Consider the following 20,869-nt stretch of genomic DNA (forward strand, 5'->3'; position numbering starts at 1 on the left):
CAGGACATTGGTAGACCGCTGCTGGAATATTGCATGCAATTCTAGTCTCTTTCCTATCGGAAAGATGTTGTTGTGAGACTTGAAAGGATTCAGAAAAGATTTACAAGGATGTTGCCAGGGTTGGAGGATTTGAGCTATAGGGAGAGGCTGGACAGGCTGGGGCTGTTTTCCCTGGAGCATCAGAGGCTGAGGGGTGACCTTATAGAGGTTTATAAAATCTTTTCCCTGGGGTGGGGGAGTCCAGAACAAGAGGACATAGGTTTAGGGTAAAAGGCGAAAGATATAGAAGAGACCTAAGAGGCAACTTTTTCACTCAGAGGGTGGCATGTATATGGACTGAGCTGCAGAGGAAGTGGTGGAGGCTGGTACAATTGCAACATTTAAAAAGCATCTGGATGGGTATATGAATAGGAAGGGTTTGGAGGGATATGGGCTGGGTGCTGGCAGGTGGGACTAGATTGGGTTGGGATATCTGGTCAGCATGGACAGGTTGGACCGAAGGGTCTGTTTCCGTGCTGTACATCTCTATGACTCGATGTCTCTATAAACTTGTAACATACATCTTTTACTCTGGCTGCAAGCAAGATGTGATCATGAGCAAGAACCTGTTCTCTGCAAACAAAAGAAATATATTCAAACCTTGTAACTTGTTCAATGTGTTCAGAAGCTTGGGGAGCCATTACTCGGGGCTTATGCCTGAAACATCGACTCTCCTGCTCCTCCGATGCTGCCTAACCTGCTGTGCTTCTCCAGCACCACAAACTTCGACTGTTTCTCCATGTCTAGCCTTGCCCAATTGTCTAATAAATTTGAGATTCTTGTTCCATGTGTGGTGAGTGGGGCTGCAGGGAGGATGAGCAAATTGACCACAGCACCGTGGTACAGGGAACCATTCAAGAGTGGGGAGAAAAGAGAAATGTAGTTATAATCAAAGATAGTATAGTCAGGGGAATAGACACTGAATCTTGAAGGGAGTGTTGCTCCTGTCTGGTACCTGGATTCAGGATATCTCATCTGGGCTGCAGAGGAACTTGGACTGGGAGGGGAAAGACCCAGTTGTTGTGGTCCACGTAGGCAGCAACAATATCAGGAATAAGAGAAAAGGGGTTTTGCTGAGGGAATATGAGCAGCTAGAGGCTGAATTAAAAGGCAGAACCAAAGAGGTAATAATCTTCAGATTATTGTCTGATCCACAAATTAATTGGCTCAACAAGATTAAAGACGGTCAGCAAGATTAAAGAGTTAAAAAGATAACCCAGACCTGCAGATGCTGGAAATCAGAAACAAACAAAGAAATTGCCGGAAAAGCTCAACAGGTTTGGCAGCATCTGTGGAGAGAAAGCAGAGTTAATGTTTTGGATCCAGTGAGTTGAAGGTTAAAAAGGTAAATGTGTGGCTCAAAGATTGGTGTGGGAGAAACTGATTGAAATTCATGGGAGATGGGCACCAGGATTGAGGAAGGAGGGAACTGTTCCAATGGGATGGGCTCCATCTGAATCATGCTGGAACCAGAGTCCTGGTGACTAGTATAACTAGGACTGTAGATAGGGGTTTAAGCTAAATAATAGGAGTGTGGGTTCAGTTGCGAGGAAAATTATAATATCATAGGTAAAGGAGAAAATAGGATTGCAGGTTAATGATGGGGTTGATTGTTTCCATAAAATAAAAGGAAAAGGGAGAGAATGTGTGAATTGTATCAAGGGACAATAAAAGTGTAGGAAAATGTGATAATAGAACAAACGTAAAGGCTTTGTATCTTAATGCATGAAGCATTCGGGATAAATTCGAAGAACTGATGGCATAAATCAACATAATGACCATAATTTCACAACTTCACATTTTCCCACAATATAGTCGATTTGCCAAAATTTGGCCACTTACTTAATCTATCAATATCTCTCTATAGACTGTATCCTCTCATAACCTATCTTTTCACCCATTTTTATTTTGTCTGAAAATTTGGCTACAGTATATAAACTCCTTTCCTTCATTGGTATTGCAGTTGCGGCCCCTGCATAGATCCCTGTGGAATGCTACAGGTCAAGGGTCATCAACCTGAAAAACCTTTATCCTTACTCCCAAAGTAGAGTTCGCTATTATGGCAACATGGTTACAAGTTGACCAAAACTGGGAACTTAACGTTCACCATTCGGAGAGACAGGAAGGGTGGTAAAGGTAGGAGGGTAACACTGCTAATAAGAAATGAAATGAGGACAGTTGTGCGAGATGATATAGGCTCAAATAATGTAGACTCCATTTGGGCAGGGGTGAAACAAACAGCAAAGGAAAGAAGATATTTATAATAGTGTAAAGGCCCCCAAAACAACAGCTACTCTGTGGGAAGGAGTTTAAATCAACAAATAATTGGAGCATGTAAAAAGAATAAATCAATATTTATAGGTCATTTTAATCTTCATGTTGATTGGGTTAATCAAATTGGAAACAATAATTGCGACAGCAAATAGTGCAATAGGGACAGTTTCCATGAGCAATATGTCATGGATTCAAGGAGGAAACAGGCTATCTTAGTTCTGGTAATGGGTAGTGAGGTAGGTTTAATAAATGACCTTTGACAACAAGATCCCCCAGGAAATAGTGATCATAACATCATAGAATTGAATGTTCAGTTTTAATGAGAGAAAAGTGGATCAGAAACAATTGTGTTCATCTTAAATAAAGAAAATTACAATGAAATGAGGATAGAGTTAGCTAAAGTGAACTGAGTGAATAGATTAGCGGCAATGACAGTAAAGAAGCAGAAGCAAATATTTGAGGAGAGGGATAAACCATCCATAGCTAATCAAGGAAGTTAAGGAAAGTATTAAGATGGAGAGAAAACATTTAAGAAGGCCAAAGTCAGTGATTGTCCTGAACACAGAATCCTAAGAAGAAATATTGAGACAATAAAGACAAATGACAAGGGCAAACTAGCAAGGAATATAATTATTCACAATAAAAGCTTATTTAAATATATAACAAGGAGGTGAGAGGTCAATGTGAACCTAGGCCCTTTAGAAAATGAACCTGGGAGATGGTTTGGGGGGAATAAGGAAATGATAGAAAAGTTAAACAGATATTTTACCTCAGTCTTTACAGTGGAAGATACATCAAACATCTGATTAATACTAAACAATACAGTGGAGGAATTATTTAATGATTCACCCATTAGACAAATTAATGGTGCTAAAGGCTTGTATCTTAAGTTCTTAGAAGAGGTAGCTACTGACATAGTGGATGCATTGGTTGTCATTATCCATAATTCCTTGGATTTTGGAGAAGTACCAGAGGATTGGAAAACTACCAATGTAACCGCCTTATTCAAAAAGAATGGAAAGCAAAAGTGGGTAACTATAGGCCAAATGGCTGGACATCTATTCTTGGAAATGTATTAGAATCAATTATTAAGGAGATAATAACAGAACATTTGGAAATTCATAATCTAATCACGTAGAGTCAGCATAATTTCATGAAAGAAATTTGTGTCTAAGTTATTACAGTGTTTAGAGGAATTCTCAACCAGAGAGAATAGAGGAGAACTAGCAGATGGGTTGCATTTGGACGACGAGAAGGCATTTTTCAAATGGTACCTCATAAAATGTTATAAAATAGTCATTGTATAATAAGTCCTAAAATAAGAGCCCAAGTTTGGGAGGTAGTATAATGGCATGGATAGACAACTGGCAGATGGGCAGGAAACAGTGAGTAGGGATAAAGGTTTTTCAGATTGATGACCCTTGACCTGTAGGGTTCCACAGGGATCAGTGCAGGGGCCTCAACTACAATATCTATGAAGGAAGGGAGTCTATGTTCTGTCACCCAATTTTCAGATGACAATAAAAATAGATGGAAAGACAGGTTGTGAGATGGATACAGTTTACAGAAAGATATTGATAGGCTAAGTAATTGGGAAAAATGGTGGCAAATTGACTATATTATGGGAAAATGTGAAGTTGTGAAATTTGGAAAGGAGAACAAAAGAAAAGTATTATTTAAATGGAGAAAAACTACAGAAAGCTGCAGCACTAAATGACATTGGAGCACTTGTAGAGAAAAGTAGCTCATAGGTACAGCAGGTAATCAGGAAGGGTAATCGAATGTTGCCTTTACTTCAAGCGGGTTGGAGTATAAGAGTAGCAAAGTCTTAGTGCAACTGTATAAGGTGTTGGTGTGACCACATCTGGAGTATTGTGAGCAGATTTGGTCCCCTCATTAAGGAAGAATAACATTTCATTGGAGGCAGTTCAGAGGAGGTTCACGAGGATCATTCCCGCATTTGGGGAGATTGCCTTCTGAGCAGGTTGGGACTCTACCCATTGGAATTTACAAGAACAACAATTGATCTCATTGAAACTTAAAGCATTCTTAAGTGGCTTGACAGAGGAAAAGCTGAGAGGATGTTTCCCTGATGGGAAAATGGGAAAATAAAGACATAGTCTCAGAATTAGAAGGTGCCAGTTTAAGACTGAAATGAGGAAGAATTTCTTCTCTCAGTACCCAGATTCATAGAGTTATATACATAGTAAGGAGACTTTGTCCTACTCTTCCATGCCAGCTAAATATTCTAAACTCATCAAGTCGCATTTTCCAGCATTCGGCCCATATCTTTCCCAACCCTTCCTATTCATGTACCCATGCAGATGATTAGATTAGATTACTTACAGTGTGGAAACAGGTCCTTCAGCCCAATACATCCACACCAACCCTCCAAAGAGCAACCCACCCAGACCCATTCCCCTACATTTACCCCTTGACCTAACACTACGGGCAATTTAGCATGGCCAATTCATCTGACCTGCACATTTTTGGACTGTGGGAGGAAACCAGAGCACCCGGAGGAAACCCACGCAGACAAAGGGAGAATATGTAAACTCCACACAGACAGTTGCCTGAGGCGGGAATTGAACCCATGTCTCTGGCACTGTGAGGCAACAGTGCTAACCACTGTGCCACCGTGCCACCCACAATGCCTTTTAAAAATTGTCCCAGCATCCACCACCGCCTCTGGCAGTTCATTCCAGAACATGCACCATCCTCTGTGTGAAAAGGTTGCCCCAAAGGTCCATTTTAAATCTTTCCTCTCTCACCTTAAGTACATTTAGATTTAGCCCTGTAGAATTAGACTCCCCTACTTGGTAAAAAGGCCTTGACTATTCACTCTATCCATTCTCCTCATGATTTTATAAAGCTCTATAAGGTCACCACTCAGACTCACACACTCCAGGGAAAAAGCTCCAGCCTATTCAGCCTATCCCTGTAACTAAAACCCTCCAACCCTGACAACATCCTTGTAAATCTTTTCTGCACCCTCTTAAGTCTAACAACATCTTCCCTATAACAGGGAGACCAGAATTGAAAAAGTATTCTAAAAGTGGCCTAACCAGTGCCCTGTACAGCCATAACATGATGTCCCAACTCTTATATGCAATGCACTGACCAATGAACGTAAGTGGCCCAAACTCCTTCTTCACCAATGAGAGTTGAGAGTATTTGGAATTCTTTGCTGCAGAGAAGTGTGGGGCAGCGCCCTTGTACATATTTAAGGCTGAGAGCAATAGATCCTTGATCAGTAGTGAAATCAAAGGTTAAGGAGAATTTCAAAGTTTGGGAGAAGATTTGTAGCTCGGGTGCTTGTTGTTGTGGTTCTGTTCGTCGAGCTGGGAATTTGTGTTGTAGACGTTTCGTCCCCTGTCTAGGTGACATCCTCAGTGCTTGGGAGCCTCCTGTGAAGCGCTTCTGTGATGTTTCCTCCAGCATTTATAATGATTTGTATCTGCCGCTTCCGGTTGTCAGTTCCAGCTGTCTGCTGCAGTGGCCGGTGTATTGGGTTCAGGTCCAGGTCCAGACATCATCAGAAATATACACATAGACAAGGAAGAAACCATGGTCTCATTCAATGTAATGGCACTGTTCACCTCTATCGACAAAACCCTAGCCAGAGAAACAATAGCCAACCTGCTGGACATACAGAACATACAACAAGACGGGGAACCTATCAACAAAGACGGCATACTCAAACTACTGGACATGTGCCTCCCAACACACTTCACATTCAACAACCAAATATATGAACAAATCAACAGCACATCCATGGGCTCACCCATGTCTGGACTCATAGCAGAAGCCGTAATGCAAAGGTTAGAACAAACAGTCTTACCGCAAATTCAACCCAAACTCTGGGTCAGATATGTGGATGACACCTTTGTAATCATTCAAAACACAGAAATAGAGAACACACACCGGATCATCAACACCACACTCACAGGAATCCAATTCACTAGAGAGGAAGAAAAGGACAACCAACTCCCATTCCTAGACGTGATGGTACAGAGAACACCGAACGGAGATTTCACCACAAAGCTATACTGGAAAGCCACACACAGACCAAGTCCTGAACTACGAAAGCAACCACCCCAACACACACAAAAGAAGTTGCATTCAAGACACTGTTCAAAAGGGCCACAACATACTGCAGTACACCAGAACTGCAAAAAGAGGAAGAACACCTTTACAATGTATTCGCTAAAAACGGATACCCCCGCAATTTCATCAACAGATGCCTAACGGAAAGACAACGGAATGAGGACATGCCACAGCCCAAAGGACTAGCCACACTACCACAAATCAAAAACATTTCTGCTCTGACAGCCAGACGACTGCAACCACTAGGACTCATAACAGCACACAAACCAACAGCCACTCTCAGACAACAATTCACCAGGACAAAGGACCTGATACCCAGCATGAGCAAAACCAACGTAGTGTACAAAATCCCATGCAAGGACTGCACAAAACACTACATAGGACAAACAGGGAGACAGCTAATGATCCATATTCATGAACACCAATCAGCTACGAAATGACACGACCAGCTATCCTTAGTAGCCACACACTCAGATGACAAGCAACATGAGTTCGAATGGGACAATACTACCATTATAGGGCAAGCCAAACAGAGAACAGCCAGGGAATTCCTAGAGGCACGGCACTCATCCACAGATTCAATCAACAAGCACATCGACCTGGACCCAATATACCGACCACTGCAGTGGACAGCTGGAACTAACAACCGGAAGCGGCAGAGACAAACCACTATAAATGCCGGAGGAAACAGCACAGAAGAGCTTCACAGGAGGCTCCCAAGCACAGAGGATGTCACCTAGACAGGGGAAGAAATGTCTGTAACACAAATTCCCAGCTCGACGAACAGAACCACAACGTTAAGGAGAATTGGCAGGGAAATGGATGTGAGGAATGTCAGATCAACCATGATCCTATAGAATGGCTGAGCAGGCTTGAGGAACCGAATAGCCTACTGGTGTTCCTATTTCTTTTGGTCTTATGGTCTAATAGGCCAAATCATAGTCGACAGTTAACACTTGTTTCTCCTGTAATGTAAATTCTCATGATGGTTTGAAATCTCGCATTCTTGCATTTGTGCTGAGGAGAGGAGAAGATTAAAAGTTTTGGCAACATGCGTCTCTTTTTAATCAATGTTCAGAGAAATCATGAAAATTAGCCTTATTGAGTTTAGTGGTAGTGCCATCACCTCTAAACCAAAAGGTTGGGGATTCAAATTCTTCTTTAGAGGCTGTGTGTATGACCTAGTCACACCAAACAGTTTCATAAACAAATTAGTTATATATACTGGGAAAATTACAGAACAGTAACGGTCAGTTTTAAAACTTAGAACAAAGAATGCAGATTCTTTGAAAAGGTGAAGTGGCAATCTTGTCAATTGAACTCTTTTGAACTGAATTATGTGCAGATCTTCCAAAGCAGAGGTTAATTAAATACTCAGGAATAACCATTCAAACCTCAACAGAAATATTCCATTCAAGGTCATTGCAGATGTCAAACTCACAAAGCCATTTCTGATTCAGAGGCCAAATTTAATTCATACATCAAAACATTCCCATCATATACCTCTGAAATTCATTAAAACGCTTTTTATCAGACTGCTTTACTGAAACATGGTTGCAGGGTTTGAGCTCGGGGGGATGATTGAATATGATGGGGCTATTTTCCTTGGAACATCGGAGGCTGAGGGGTGACCTTATCGAAGTTTATAAAATCCTGAGAGGTATGAATAAAGTGAATTGCCAAGGTGCTTTTCCTGGGCTGGGGCAGTCCAAAGCTAGAGGACCTAGGTTTAAGGTGAGAAAGGGAAGGTTTAAAAGGCAACCTAAAGTACAATTTTTTTTCATGCAGAGAGAGATGCATGTGTAGAATGAGTTGCCAGAGGAAGTGGTGGAGGCTGGTACATTTAAAAGGCATCTGAATGGACATATGAATCAGAAGGGTGTAGATGGACATAGGGCAAATACTGGCAAATGGAACTAAATTTATTTAGGATATCTGGTCAGCATGGAAGAGTTAGACCGCAGGGTCTGTTTCCATGCTGTACAGCTTTATAACTCTATGACTCTGCATCACTTGAACAATGAGCAACAAGTTTATACTGTGTAGGAGGCAGTAAGTTAATGGTCAGCTTGGTGCATGACAATGCTGTCCATGAAAGTGCGATCCAGATAACATTACTGTATTACTTAATTGTCCAGTGTCATACATTGATTGTTTCAAACACTTGTTTGTTTTCAGTGATTACTATCAGCAGTTTCCACTGGGAAAAAAACAATTGACTATATTGTCTTGAGTGGCCTCTCTCCGATGTTTTCTACTGACTCTGCAAAACTTATAAATTAATTTCCCAGCATTTGCAGAAGCCATTCTGAAGGTTGCACGTTGTCACATGGATTTGAAGTTTGAGTCATACACGTTATTTAAAAATGTTAAATAGGAAGCAGAAAAATAAAAAGTAAAGTTAGAACTAGGAGCCATGCACTGCATTACTCCTGAGGTCTCCCTTTCTGATCCGAGAACTGTGATCTATGGCCAAGTCACTCAGACACATCACTGAGAGGTACATTCACTTCAGCAGATTGAAAAAAAGAATTTAGATACAGAAATATACATGTAAATGGCTGATTGGTCAGGTCGTGTAATTCTGACTGCAAATGCAATGATCCTGTTTACCATTTATTTTACAATTATTTTCAGGGTGCCATCACTTGTTAAATTGGCAAGATCTTATTGGTCTATAAAAACACTTTGAAATAAAAAATGCCAAAGGTGCAACAACCTTTTTTTGCTATTTGAACAATGAAATAAAAGTCTTCCTTGATATGATCTTCCACCTTCCATGATCTGTTCCAACCTTTTGCATGTGTAGCATGTTCAAACTTTTCCAATCTCCTGCTATTTCCGATGGTCAGTTCCATAACTTCCCGCAAGGCAACCATCAGTGAATAGAATTATGCATTGAGCTTGTAGTGATTGTTACAAGGTCACCTAGATGATTCTCAGAGAATATGAATTCCCTGTTTAGGGCTGTTAATCTAGGTCAATCAAGGATCCCTTGCTGACAGATAAGAACAGGAGTGTAATGATGATTTCAATTCACCATCTTTAACTGAATCAGTGATGTGAATTAATTGAATCTGACAAAACCAATGTTTCTAATAAGCTGAAATGTTAGCTGTTAAGATTCCTGCCTGTTTGTATACAAGGAGTGTCTGGAGAGCTGGGATACTGGTCAGTTGAGAGCCAGCACTTATTGCGAAATCATCTATTTTGTTGGATGTAAAGCCATGGGATGATGAAACTGACATGGCCGAATTGGAAGAGTGTGTACGTTCAATGACAATGGATGGCTTACTTTGGGGTGCCTCCAAACTGGTTCCTGTGGGCTATGGCATCAAAAGGCTACAGCTTCAATGTGTAGTTGAAGATGACAAGGTGGGAACAGATATGCTGGAAGAAGCTATTGTTGCATTTGAAGATTATGTCCAATCTGTTGATGTTGCAGCCTTCAACAAAGTGTAGAATGACAACAAATGAACACTTAATAAAAACTGACGTGTCCAGGAAAAAAAACGAATAGGAGTGTCATATATCCTGTTCATTCTAACAGCTACCTCTGAGGGACCCAGACCAGTGTTAAGGACTCTCAATGTGTAAATAAAGGGTGACTTAGTGATGGGATATTAGCCTCTGTAAAGTTATTCCAAAGCTGATCTCAATGATGATCCAGTATCAAACAAGCACTTAGATCTTCATAAGAATTAGCATTTAGAGTTGAGCCTTCCTCTTCAAGATATCTCCTACATGTGAAAGACAGCCTGCAGAATTCAGCATTACAGTTAACTTGGAAACAATACTTTGGCCTTTCAAATCATGTTGGTAAAATTTGGTAAATTTTTGAGTTTGGTCAAGTTATCTCAAATACATAATCTTACAAATGTGACAATGATTTCCGCTATCACAGCTTCAAATCACCAAAACATTATTTTCCACTTCATGTTGATAGCTTCCACAAATAATTTAATTTGAACTGTATGCTGTATGCTCCAATGATAAATTAATTACTTATTCCAACATCATTTTAAATGATTGTGCTTTGAATAGAAGAAATTCCAACAGCATTGCTTTTGTGTGACACAGAGTGCAAAAGCAGAACTTGCTGAAAAAGCTCAACAGGTCTGGAGGTACCTGTGGAGAGACAGCAAAGTTAATGCTTTCAGTCCAGTAATCATGAATTCTTCTTCATATAACTGGGGTCAAGACAACTCTGAGATAGCATGAGGCCATGCTGATGGAGAGAGAGGTGGACAAAATGCACCTTGAGCTAGAGTCATAGGGTCATAGTCATGTATAACATGGAAACAGACCCTTTGGTCCAACTTGCCCATGCTGGCCAGGTATCTTAAATAAATCTATTGCTACTTGCCAGCATTTGGTCCATATCCCTTCAAACCCTTCCTGTGCAAATGCCTTTTGCAAGAAAGGGAAGAACATGGAAGAACACAGTTTTCCAAGCAATTATCATCCATTCTAAGAGAAATATCCAAAATAGTTTAGGATTTCATCAGCTGCTGTCTGGTAAAATCATATTAAATCAATCAGTCAGGAAGTTAGAAAGCCAGTCAAAATTACATACCATCCAGTGGCCTAATTTAACAATCATATTAAAGTACAGTGCCAAGACAATAATCAATCTGTCCATGTAACAAAAGTCTTTGCACAGGCAAAGTAACATGTTCAGCTTTTTAATACAATAACAGAGTCTCAAAAGCTGAGATACAAAGATATTGATTTGTTCATCGAGAATGATCCTGTTTAAAGACCCTGTTGCCATATTGCCATGTGCAATCTGGAATATTAAAATAGGAACAGGATAGAAATCACATTGTTTTCTGAGATAAACTTTCAACATTAACCATTAGATTGCTGTTGCATGGTATTTACTTTCTAATAAATTGGCATTAATTGGCACAGTGTAAAGTTAGATGGAACTTAACATTTGAAAGAAATCTAAACAAGATCCCCAAATGTTAATTTCTGTTAAAAGCACATGTGCAACCTGGGTTGAACTCCTTATTTATGGAGGAATATGTTTGCATTTGAGAAGTTACAACAAATGTTCATCAGATTAGACCCTGGGGTGAGAGGGTTGTCCTGTGATGGGAAGCTGAGTAAATTGGACCTATACTTTCTGGAGTTGAGAAGAATAAAAGATGGTCTCATTGACAAACATAAGATTCTGAAGAGTATTAACAGGGATCTCGACAATGAGAGGTTGTTTCTCCAGGTTGTGGAACTGGAACATAAATGCATCAACTCAGAATAAGAAGCTGATTATCTTGTACTGAAATTAGGAGGCATTTCGTCACTCTGTGAGTTTTAAATTTTAGTTGACACTCGGTGTTGTGTGACTTTGGACTTTTTAAATCTTTCGAATTCTCTACCACGGAGAATTGTAGATGCAATACAATGGCATATATTCAAAACTGAGATATACAGAGTTTTGATCTCTCAGGGAATAAGGGAGCAGGTTGGAAACTGGAGCTGGGATACAGTCCAGACGTGATGGTATTGAATGGTGGAACAGGATTGAGAAACCTGACCGTCTATTTCTGCTCTTATTTCATATGTTCCAACTCATAAACTACTAGGTCTGTTGACTATAATTTAATCATTTTTCATAATGGAATAAACTCTGGGCTGATGGTCCAGTCCTACCTTTTCACTATATAAACCATAGATATTATTGTTAAGCTCCAGAAGATTCTGGAAGAAATTAATCACTGGAAGAGATTTTAATTTCTTCAATCTTCACCAGACATTTTGGAAAAGAGATAGCCCATCAAAGGCCTGAACTGATGGCTTTATTTCTCAAAACTATAGCAAATACGTCAACCTGCCTGTACCAAGACAAAACTCATTTTTGAAATCAGTGTTAAGAAACATTGTTTGTATTTCACTTCACTAGTTGTTAACCACATATATTGTGCTGACTTATCAGTGTAAGATGTTCTCTAAACTGGCATCTGCTCCAATGGTGTATTTCCTATAGTAAAGCTATGGCATATGGGTGCAGTGTACAAAATGGCATGGCTCATCCATTAATTAGACTAATTAACTTCATTGAGTCTGAATGTGAAGCCATGAACCATAAAGTAGACTGTATGTTTTGTCCAAAAATCAAAATGATTCGGGAGATACATGTAGATTCAACAGAGGGATATTAAAGAGACAAACAGAATAAGTGGGTATAAAATAATTGTTATTGCTTTTAAAAATCTTCAATGCCAATTTTCCTCTGAGGGATTGAAACTCTGTACTTGCTGATTTTGTTTTTCAGAGAGGTTGATTTAAAATAATATCAATTCATTAAAATCCCACGTGCACTTTTAAACTCGCTTTAAAAAGAAAGACATGCAGTTTTCTAACATTTCCCACAATGCCCAAGTGCCTGAAAGCAATTGACAGCCAAGTTGGAAATAAAGTCATTTTGGATTGTCAGAAACAAGGGACATGATTGACACAGAGCAAGGTCCTAGATGGATCAGTTTGGTATTGATGAAATAATTTTATTTTGTGAAGGTGATTGAAGTATAAATATTGGAAGGAAACTCTCTAGTTCTTCTTCAGATAGTGCTTCTGAACTTTTTATATCCACCCAAGAGGATAGAGAGGGCTTCAGTTTGACACCTTATCTGAAAGACGCACTTCCAATAATGCCATACTTGTGGAAGACTGCATTAGACTGTGAATTGATTTATATCTTCAGGTCCTGAAATGGCACTTGAACTTGAAGATTTCTGGGTCAGAGGGAAGAGTGCTACCAATAGAGACCTGTATTAATGATATGTGGATACTCTAGGTTCATACTGATGCAACCATTTCAACATTAAACCAAAAATGCATTGTCTGACCTGAGCTGTCAACTTTATTCTGGTAAAACCCGAAGTTATCTCGAGGCAGGGATTTACACATTAATCAATCGAAACCTGAACCTCCATTCTAACTGATTAAAGACTTAATAGCCATCTAGGTTTGTTCAATACACTCACATAAGTTGTATAACCCTTTGATCTTTTACTATAAATTTTGTGTCCGAAGTATTCGCTCTTGCTAGTTGCCTGAGGAAGGACTTGGGGCTCTGAAAGCTTGCACTTTCAAATAAACCTGTTGGACTATAACCCGGTATTGTGTGATCTTTGACTTTGTCCACTCCAGTCCAACACCAGCACCTCCAAACCTTGACTTTGAAAAGCATAGTAGTGAAAGTATGTCCAATATAGTGCGGGATTGTCTGGGCAATAACTGCAAGGTTGACTTCAGTTAACACAGAGGATTGTTAAATGATTATGCAGCAAACATGGCAGGAAGGTACAATGGCATGCAGCAAAACTCTTTGGGGAAAGGTAAGTATGGTCTGTATATTCTATGGGTTGGGTATCTGCTGAATCACGCTCTCCATGCTGCAGTTGATTGCGGCCTCAGGCAGTAATTTTTTTCCCTCTTGTGCAACAAATATACACATTCTTCTCTGGCTGTGCAAAATAATGGGCAGCATTCAAATAACTTTGAGTTCTGATTCAACCTTACCAAATATCTCCCTGACACTAAGTACATACAAAGGCTAGTTCAGCCATAACTAAGAGTCAGGGTTCAATTTTGATGCGCTATGTCATCCTCATAATGTAGGAATGTTGGAATTGTTTGTTAGATCAATTCCACCAAACTAGCAGGGCCTTAGACACATAGTGCACAGTATATGTGCAACATTTTACATGCCCCTTTCTCACTTCTTGAAAGAATCCTGTGAAGAGTTTGCTGAAATTGAACTCAAAAGGAAAATAAAGCCTGACTGATGTAAACAATAAGGATGTGAATAAAGGTAAAATAATGAAAAAAGGAAGTCAATATTGGACCATCTGATGAAATACTGCTGAAACGTTTTCTCTAAGATATAGGTTTCAAGTAAAGTCTTTTATTCCTGGAAGCCAACTTGAGAGACAAGGGCAATCATATATGAAAATATTGCAAATTATTTACACCATTGGTTTATTTTGATGCTTTGGAAATGTCTGAAGAAGTAAAGCTTCTGATGAATGATTATTCTGACAATATTTTTAATCTCAATGGAGGAGTAAAGCACTTAGAACATAGAACATTCCAGTGCAGTACAGACCCCTCGGCCCTCGATGTTGCGCTAACCTATGAAACCAAACTAAAGCACACGCCTCTACACTATTCCATTATCTCCATATGTTTATCCAATGACCATTTCAATAAGTGTAAAGTTGATAAGTGCACAACTGTTGCAGGCAGGGCATTCCATGCCCTTACTACTGTCTGAGTAAAGAACCTACCTCTAACATCTGTCCTACATCTAACACCCCTCAATTTAACACTATGTCCCCTTGTGCTAGCCATCACCATTTCCAAGCTAACATCAAGGCAAGTTATCAACATAAAGAATATTTATTGCATAGAGATCCAGATTAAGTTATCATCCAAGGGAAGATTCAGTTGGCTTTTCCTCATGTAGAAATAATATTACAGCTCATTTTGAGTTTAAGTGTAGCAAACTTCTCAGGGGAAAGGTCATTTTTACAGCTGAAAAGCATCAAGAATGAACTGTAGACAACAATGATGCAAGAAATATTGTCTGCACAAACATCATGTGCATAGAGAATGATTAACTTCATAGGTTATCAACGAAGGACATCATCAGTGACTGCTGTCCAAAAATCATGAAATAAAATGTTTAAATTTTATGCAGGTTGTATTGTTGCTTTCATTTAGCAAATATTGGTCTATGTAACTAACCGTGATGCTGTAGATTAAAAGTTTTTGTTTTGGTTAATTAAGAAATTGTCAAGTATTTATATTAGAAAATATGTCATAACAGGTGTATTACTATATGGATGTTTTATTTACGCTATTAGCTTTTTGTTGTGATGTCGCCAATATAAGGTTTTATATTTCTATTTTCCTTTTCCATTATTAGAGTAATACATTTTTTGTACATGCTATTGGCCTTTTCAAACTTAACTTAGCTTAGGCTCTTGGCATATATTAATTCTGCCCTGCAGGAATCCCAAACGATCAAGACTTTTAAGGTTAATTCCCTGCCACACTTTGTAAGCTTCACACCTTTAACCACAACTTGTCTGTTGAGCCCCTTGTGTCGGGCCCTTTGTGCCTGCTTGAATAGTGTGATTCTCTTGACTGGGCAAACTTGGTGGGCTGAAAAGCCCACATTCGTTACACGATAGTTGTTCATGCAAAGAAATGCCTTGGCTATAAAGGACCCAGACCACTGAAGAAGTGTGTACTCACCAGAGTCACAGAGTCATTGAGTAAAACAGCATGGAAACAGACCTTTCAGTCTAACCAGTCTGTGCCAAACATTATCCTAAACTGAACTAGTCCCACATGCCTGCGCTTGGCCCATATCCCTCCAAACATTTCTTTTTCATGTACTTATCTAAATGTCTTTTAAACTTTGTAACTGTACCTGCATCCTCCAATTTCTCTGGAAGTCCATGTGACACACATGCATTTTTGACACTCTCTGTGTCAAAAAAATTGACCTTCGTGTTTTTTTTAAATCTTTCTTCTCTCACCTTAAAAATATGCCCCCTAGTCTTGAAATCCCCACTGTGGGGGAAAGGCACCTGCCGTTCATCTCATCTATACCATTCCTGATTTTATAAACTTTTATAAGATTACCCCTCAATCTCCTACGCTCCAGCGAAAGAAATCCTAGCCTTTCCAGCCTCTCCTTATAACTCAAGCCCACCAGTCCAGGTAAGTCTTTTCTGATAGTCTCCAGCTTAATAATATTCTTCCTAAAGTAGAACTGGACATAGTACTCCTGAAGAGGCCCGACTAACATTTTGTATAAATTCAACATAACGTCCCAATTCCCACACTCAAAGGCCTGAGTAATGAATGCAAGTGTGGTAAATGCTTTCTGAACCACCCTGTCTATATATGACACAAACTTCAAAGAAGTATGTTCTTGAATCCCCAGGATCTGTCTGTTCTACAAAACTACCCAAGGCCCTATTTTTTAATTGTATGCATCCTGCTCTTGTTTCTTTTACTAAAATGTAATATCTTATACTTACCTAAATTAAACTCTGTCTGCCACCTTATGGGGGCTAGAACTGCTGAGTTTCGCCAGAAATTTGTTTCTCTTCATATACATTGTTTGGTCTGTGAAAATACGTGGTCACCATTTTTTTTCATCAAGATTTTGTCCTTGAACAGAATTCCAATGTGATAATGGGGATTAATGCCAGAGGGGGTAATGAATACAAAAGAAGTTCCCTACCAAAACTAACCTACCTGAAAGGTTCTGAAAACGCAAAATTAAAACTTCAAACTGCCATTGAGAATCTGATTTTTGCACCCCCACCCTGATACCAATTGAGCTCACTCTGCCACCTTTCTGTACAGTCCAGGTGAACCCAGAAAAATTCCACCTTTCACAACCTCCGCATGTTTCAAAGCCCCTTTCCAGCCAATTAAGTTATTTTGAAATACAGACAATGTTGCAATGCATTTGCACACAGCAGCGTCCCACAAACAGTAAGCGGTGAAAAGGATCAGATTATCTGTTTTGGAGCAAGTGAGGACTGCAGATGCTGGAGATCAGAGTCGAAAAGTGTGGCACTGAAGAAAACACAGCAGGTCAGGCAGCATCCGAGGAACAGGAGAGTTGACGTTTCGAGCATAAGCCCTTTTAGTCTTGTTGGTTGAGGGATAATTATTGCTCAGGCCACTGAGGTATATAGTAACAGGGCACCTTTACAAAACTCAACGGATGACCTCCGTTTTAGTAAAGGCAGCACCTCTAACAGTGCAGCACTCCTCAGTACAGTACTTCACAGACGTGTGCTTACAGTCAATATGGAGATATCGTGGTTCTTTTGTTTTGCACGCACTTTTTAATGGTAAGGTGGCCTTCTGCTCACTGGAAGTCTTGAAAAAATTATAAAAGAATACATTAAGTCCTCAGTTTTATTTTACAGAAAGTGATAATAGAGTGCAAATGCATTAAAACAATCTCCACTCATAAAAAAAGAGTTTAAACCCTCCTGTTGATGTTCAACTGCATTACAATTGATTTGTCGCTAACCGTCAACATTCACAGATGAACATTGACAAACAATATCAACTCCCCCTCCACCAAGGACTTGCAAGTCATGGGCCTCCTCTAATGCCAAATCCAAGCTGCCCAACACCTGGAGGAAGAACACCCCATCTTCTGCCTTTGGACCCTCCAACCACAGGACATCCACACCAATTTCACCAGTTTCCTCATCTCCCCTCCTCTCACCTCATTCCAGATTCAACCCTCCAACTCAGCACCGCCCTCCTGAACTGTCCCACCTGTTCATCTTCCTTCCCACATATCTGCTCCACCCTCCCCTCTGACCTATCACCATCAACACCCCCACCTGCATCTACCGGTCACCTTCCAAGCTACCTTTCCCCAGCCTCACACCTTTATCTCTCAGCCCCCTTCCTTACCCACAACCCCACCTCCCAACGTTCCTGATGAAGGGTTATGCCCGAAACATCGACTGTCCTACTCCTCGGATGCTGCCTGACCTGCTGTGCTTTTCCAACGCCATACTTTTTGACACTCATTTGAAATAAATCAGACTCCCTAGCACCTACAACACATAAGTCAGGAGTGTTATAATATCCCTACAGTGTGGAAGAAGGCCATTCAGCCCACCATGTCTACACTGATCTTCTGAAGAGCATCCTACCCAGACCCACCTCTTCTCTGTATTTCCCATGGCAAATCCACCCAGTCTGCACATCGGTGGATATTATGGGCAATTTAGTCTGACCAATCCACTAAAACTGTACATCTTCAGACTGTGGAAGGAAATTGGAGCACCCAGAGGGAACCCACACAGACACAGGAACAATGTACAAACTCCACACAGGTAGACGCCCAAAGGTGGAATCAAATCCAGGTCCCTGACACTGTGAGGCAACAGTGCTAGCCACTGAAGTCACCGTGACACAAACTCTTCACTTGACAAAATGTGTGCAGCTCTAACAGCACTTACTATCCCTTCACACACTACACTACTTGTCTGCACTCCATATACTGTATTGGCTTAAGTGCCTACTCATTATCAACGTCCTATGACAGCAGTGTGTGCATTTGCAAGATGTAGTGCAATAAGTTGTCAATACATTGTGTAGCAACACCTTATAAGCCCTTGCGTTCTACAAATCAGTAGAATAAGGGCAATGGATGCATGGCAACATCTTCAGCTCAGTTCATAGCAGTAGAAGAGTTTATTCTAACATCACCTTCGCCAGGGCAACCAAGGAAAGCCTGTAAAGTTGGTCTAAACAGAGACACCCACGTCCTGAAGAATGATTAAAAAACAGGTCACAATAAGCCAAGTTGTATCCCTAGTTATGCTTCATTGAAAATTATCGACTTGTTTGGATACCTTTCTTATAGAATAATCATCATCAGTAACAGTTTGTATTCATTAGCATGTTTACCCTCTGTGTTGGAGAGATTGGGGAAGACATGTCTTGCTCACAAATGGTGGACAGGAAGTAAACAGTGTAAAACAGTCCAAATGAAAGGTCTTAGTTCCTGAGTTGAATACAGTTATACATATTAGGGAGTCAGCTTGGAGCACCCATGAAGAAATATCCATGTTCAGGGTCAAAATTAGAAATTTGAGAGAGTTTAAAGGTGAAAAAAGCAAAGGAGGATCAAGATATAAACCACAATCTGGCAGACATCGAAACCAAGACCCCCAAAGTTGTTGACAGAGTGCAGTAATGAACATGGTGGAACAGGTTCATGGTGGATGTAAAGAACATGGTGGAACACATCCGTGGTGAATGTAAAGCCTTAAGATGAAGATGAATGAAAGCCAGTATTTTGGAGACATTGAGGAGTAAATAACTGATCAGGGCAAATGTGGGAGCTAGTCAGAGGAACAGATCTTGAGTGACAGATCTTTTGGAAACTGGAAGAAATCGAATGTACATAAAAACATCCAGTTTATCCATCAAAATGGTCCCACCATTCAACAAAATCATGACTGATCTGCCAGGCCTCTATTCATCTTTCATGCCAGCTCAGCACAGCAGTCAGCTTGTCGATATTTCAAAATTCAAACTACCTCCTCTTTAAATATTTTTAGTAATCTCGCTTCCACCACTTTCTGGGGTAGACAGACATTCACTTACTTCTGAGAAAAGAAATTCCTTTGCATCTCAGGGTTAAATTCCTTTCATTCTATGTCCCCTTGTTCATGACTTCCCTACAACTGGAAACATCTTCTCAACATCTTACCTTGGCAAGCCTCTCAGACACCTGAACATTTCAATAAGATCGTCCCTCATTCTTCTAAACTCGAACGAATAAAGTCTAAAACCAATTAACTGTTCTTGATAAGTTAATTCCTTCATTCTCGGAATCAACTGCGTGAATCTCCTCTGAATTGTCACCGATACCGATATAGCCTTTTATTTAAATACAGAGATTGAAAGTGTAGAAAGGAATCCAGGTGCTATCTCACCAACACCAGAGGAGTTGGAATTGCACCCAGGAAAAGCGAAGTGAATAACGCTCTACATCCCCCTTGATGAACCTAATGCATGGTCAGGGAGTCATAGAGGTCATAGAGTCATAGAGATGTACAGCATGGAAACAGACCCTTCCATACCAAATAGATATTCTACATTAATCTAAACCAATTTGCTTGCATTTGGCCCATTTCAGTCAAAACCCTTCCTTTTCACATACCCAGATGCCTTTTAAATGTTGTAATTGTTCCAGTCTCCACCACTTCCTCTGGCAGCTCATTACATACAGACACCACGCTCTGAAAAAACTGCTCCTTAGATCGTTTTTAAATCTTTCCCCTCCTCAACTTAAACCTACGCCCTTTAGTTGTGGACTCCCTTTATTTGGGAAAGGACCTTGACTATTCACCCGAACCATGACTCTCATGATTTTATAAACCTCTATAAGGTCACCCCTCATCTCTGACACTCCAGGGAAAATAGCCCCGGACTATTCAGCCTCTCCCTACAGCTCAAACCTTCCAAGACCGGTAACATCCTTGTAAATCTTTTCTGAACCCTTTCAAGTTTCACAACATCTATCTTATAGCATGTTGACTAGAATTGAATGCAATATTTCAAAAGTGGCCTAACCAATGTCCTGTCCAGCTGCAATATGACATCCTAACTCCTACACTCAATGCACTGACCAATAAAGGCAAGTGTACCAAAAGCCAGGTGAGTAAAGATTTCAGTTTACACTGCTTATATTACCTCATTTTAGGAAGTACTGAGCTTATCAAATATTTTGGATTAAGCAAATACAAAAATCAGGAGTAAAATTCTATCATATTTCATCATCATTTATCAGCAATTAAGGTCCTAAAAATGTGAATCGTTTACTGATCTAAAATCATGTTGTATTAAGACTCCAGATTGATTCTGGCACTGC

Source organism: Chiloscyllium punctatum, chromosome 27 (assembly GCF_047496795.1).
Source record: "Chiloscyllium punctatum isolate Juve2018m chromosome 27, sChiPun1.3, whole genome shotgun sequence".
In the NCBI taxonomy this organism is placed as follows: Eukaryota; Metazoa; Chordata; class Chondrichthyes; order Orectolobiformes; family Hemiscylliidae; genus Chiloscyllium; species Chiloscyllium punctatum.